This window comes from Manihot esculenta, chromosome 11, assembly GCF_001659605.2.
Source record: "Manihot esculenta cultivar AM560-2 chromosome 11, M.esculenta_v8, whole genome shotgun sequence".
Lineage (NCBI taxonomy): Eukaryota > Viridiplantae > Streptophyta > Magnoliopsida > Malpighiales > Euphorbiaceae > Manihot > Manihot esculenta.
The window spans coordinates 29906487-29911429 of record NC_035171.2 but is presented as its reverse complement, the minus strand read 5'-3'; positions in this window follow the sequence as shown (position 1 = coordinate 29911429).

Sequence of the window (4943 nt, the reverse complement as noted above, 5' to 3'; positions counted from 1 at the left end):
CCTATAAATTTTATCTAAACAATAAAATTAATCATATTAACTAAAGGTTCTTATAATTGATTTTAAATTATTACCAAATAATTTTTGGAAAATTAATTTTTAATAACATATAATTAATTTTTTTATAAATTATTATACTAAACAAGCTTATATACAAATCATAATTAATAATTTTTCCCAGAAATTTTTTCAACTCTAAAGCCTATATTATTTTTTACTATATTTTATAGCCCACAAATAAAAAAAAACTCATTATAATTAAAATTATTATGTATTAATTAAAAAATTCACTTGAAATTAAAATTTATTTTATTTATTCTTTCATACACATATACCTAGGAGAGAAGAGTTATATGAAAGATGACTGTGAACTATAACTAAAGATTTCAAACAAGTAATTAAAAAGATGATCCAACGGCTGACATTCCTGTAATGAATATTAATCCAACGCGTGTGATTTTTTTAGTTTAAACTTGCGCGAATAGAAAAGTTATAAATGAGTCTCCAAGTTTGCCCGTCTCTGCTTAGCTCTTGCTCCCTGTTATTCAACAATCAGCAATGGAGAACATTACACAAGAAGAAATGGAGAGGATGATGATGGAGTTACCACATGAGTATTACTTTGAACCAACATTGGGGGAACTGGTATTCTTTTATCTTCAAAGAAAACTTCAAGGAAAACCATTGCCTCCGCCACTGCGGACAATGTGCGATCTTTATGGCGAATTGAATTGGTGGGAGATGGAGGAATTCAAGGAGCCATCTTTAACACGATATTTCTATATTTTCACTACTCTTTATTTCATTTATTTTTTTAATAAAATATATTTAACTAAATAATTTTTTCCTAATTTCCTAATATTTTCCCCAACACAAAAAATTCACAACAATATTTACATTTATAAATTTTTTCTACTTTAATACTACCTTAATCCTTATAATTTTAATCAAAATAATATATATATTAAATTTTTTAAATAATTAAAATTTCAGATTTATTATAAATTATTTCCCAACAAAACATTACTTTACAATTTTAAATAAAATAAATTTAACTAAATATTTTTTTTCCATCTCCTAATATTTTTTATCTCCAAAATATTTACAATAACTTTTATATTTATAAATTTTTCTTACTGTTAGACTATTTTAATTCTATAATTTATTGTCACAATAATATATGTATTTTAAATTTTTAAAATAACTAAAATTTCATATTTATTATAAATAATATAAATTTATTTCACCACAAAACATTACTTTAAAATTTTAAATATAATACATCTAACTAATTAATTTTTTCTCCATTTTCAAATATTTTCCCAACACAAAAAATTCACAACAAAATTTACATTTATAAATTTTTTCTATTTTATTCCCTACATTTTTTTCCGAACACCCTATAAATATTAAATTTCTTAAATAACTACATTTTCAGATTAATTATAAATATTATAAATTTATATCACCACTTTTTATTTCATTTATTTTTTAAATAAAATAAATTTAACTAAATAATTTTTTTCTAATTTCCTAATATTTTCCCACCTCAAAAAATTCACAACAACATTTACATTTATAAATTTTTCCTACTTTAATACTACATTAATCTCTATAATTTTGGTCACAACAACCTATATGTATTAAATTTTTTAAATAACTAAATTTTCAGATTTATTATAAATTTATTTCACCACTCTTTATTTCATTTATTTTTTTAATAAAATATATTTAACTAAATAATTTTTTCCTAATTTCTTAATATTTTCCCTACATAAAAAATTCACAACAACATTTATATTTATTAATTTTTTCTACTTTAATACTACCTTAATCCCTACAATTTTGATCACAACAATCTATATATATTAAATTTTTTAAATAACTAAATTTTCAGATTTATTATGAATAATATAAATTTATTTCACCACGAAATATTACTTTACAATTTTAAATAAAATAAACTTAACTAAATACTTTTTTTCCCATCTCCTAATATTTTTTCTCTCTAAAATATTCGCAACAACTTTTATATTTATAAATTTTTCTTACTATTATACTATTTTAATTCTATAATTTGTTATCACAACAATATATGTATATTAAAATTTTAAAATAACTAAATTTTCAAATTTATTATAAATAATATAAATTTATTTCCCTACAAAACATTACTTTAAAATTTTAAATATAATATATTTAACTAAATAATTTTTTCTCCATTTCCAAATATTTTCCCTACACAAAAAATTTACAATAAAATTTATATTTATAAATTTTTCATATTTTATTCCCTACAATGTTTTTGTCCGAACACCCCATAAATATTAAATTTCTTAAATAACTACATTTTCATATTAATTATAAATATTATAAATTTATTTCACTATTTTTTATTTTATTTATTTTTTAAATAAAATAAATTTAACTAAATAATTTTTTCCTAATTTCCTAATATTTCCCCCCTCAAAAAATTCACAACAACATTTACATTTATAAATTTTTCCTACTTTAATACTACCTTAATCCTTACAATTTTGTTCACAATGATCTATATGTATTAAATTTTTTAAATAACTAAAATTTCAGATTTATTATAAATTTATTTCACTACTCTTTATTTCATTTATTTTTTAATAAAATATATTTAACTAAATAACTTTTTCCTAATTTCCTAATATTTTCCCCACGCACAAAATTCACAACAACATTTACATTTATAAATTTTTCCTACTTTAATACTTCTTTAATCTCAACAATTTTGATCACAACAATCTATATATATTAAATTTTATAAATAACTAAATTTTCAGATTTATTATAAATAATATAAATTTATTTCCACAAAACATTACTTTACAATTTTAAATAAAATAAATTTAACTAAATACTTTTTTCCCATTCCCTAATATTTTTCTCTCCAAAATATTCACAACAACTTTTATATTTATAAATTTTTCCTACTATTATATTATTTTAATCCTATAATTTGTTGTCACACAACCTATGTATGTTAAATTTTTTAAATAACTAAATTTTTAGATTTATTATAAATAATATAAATTTATTTCCCCACATAACATTACTTTAAAATTTTAAATATAATATATCTAATTAAATAATTTTTTATTCATTTTCAAATATTTTCCCTACACACAAAATTCACAACAAAATTTATATTTTTAAAATTTTTTTTATTTTATTCCCTATATATTTTTTGTCCAAACACCCTATACATATTAAATTTCTTAAATAACTACATTTTCAGATTAATTATGAATATTATAAATTTATTTCACCACTTTTTATTTCATTTATTTTTTAAATAAAATAAATTTAACTAAATTATTTTTTTTCTAATTTTCTAATATTTTCCCCACACAAAAAATTAACAACAACATTTACATTTATAAATTTTTTCTACCATAATACTATATTAATCCCTACAATTTTGGTCACAATAACCCATATATATTAAAATTTTTAAATAACTCAATTTTCAGATTTATTATGAATAATATAAATTTATTTCTCCAAAAAACATTATTTTAAAATTTTAAATATAATATATCTAACTAAATAATTTTTCTCCATTTCCAAATATTTTCCCAACACAAAAAATTCACAACAAAATTTAAATTTATAAATTTTTTCTATTTTATTCCTTTATTTTTTTATCCGAACACCCTATAAATTTTTAATTAATAAATTTTTTATTTAATTAATAAAAAATTTGACGAAGATAAAAGAATGGTATATTTTATTTTGATCTCGTTTGAGTCCCGATTGTGAATATTATGAAGAGAATTTTGACTTCTCTACGTCAAGTCTATAACAATCTGTCACCTCAATCTAATTCCAGAACATTATCACAACATTTGTCTAGCATTAACTTGGTCCTAATCAGTTTTGTAAAGGATTTTCCAATGCCTCTAACTCATACAATTGTTCTTTATTAACATGTATTATGTAAAGTTTTTGTTGTATTTTACTTGTGTTGTAATTGGTGGATCTAGACTTTATACTTCAGTTTCTTGATCACATGTTTTCGCCTATTATGTGTGAAAAAATATAATTTATTATAATTTTTCATTGTTTGTTATTGATTTATCGGTTAGGTGTACCTCATCTTATCTGTTATCTAGAAAAAGTTCTCTACATTCTGAGATATATATTCATTGAATGTTTTGATGTCCATGTGATCAAGATGTGTTCGGGACATGGTCTCAGTGACAACAATGGCGTATATGCCATTGGCTCAATGCTTACAATGTGTTGTATTGGAATACAACTCAAGTCTACTATTAAATGCAATTGAGACATGTTATTTTCTGGTATGGAATGGCATTATAATAGCTGAGTTGAGTTTTTTTGCAACTTGTTCAAAAGCTTAAGGAGTTGAGTTGGAGGTATCTGAATATGGAAATTGTCTGATTTTCGCATTGCTGATATGTTTAGTATTTGCTGCCATCTTATTCTTATGTTAAAATTAGTGAAAGGTAGTGGCTTCATATTTACTTGAGGATTTTCTTTTCTTGGAATGATAACATGGAAAGCTGGAGATTGCATGATCTACTTACCGTTGGATAAAGTGATGTTTTTGTATTATTTGTTTACTGTTGGATTCAGATTCATTGACTTATATAAGGGAACTTGGAAAATCTAAATAGTAAAACTAGTAATTGGATTATACAGTTAAAGTGTATTGCTAGTTAGGGATTTAATTTCGTCAGGTAAAAGAATACACTATGGCACAATCTCTTTTTTAGGTGACTAGTTTCTCTTTTGCTTTTGATGTATTGGAGATATTATTAGTTTTTTCTCTAATATTGAAAAACAATTACAATGGTCTTTTAAGTAGAATATATGCAAACAGTCACATTTATTCAATGTTCAAAATGTACTAATGTCACTGGCTAGAAATTGAACCTAATTCAGTAGAG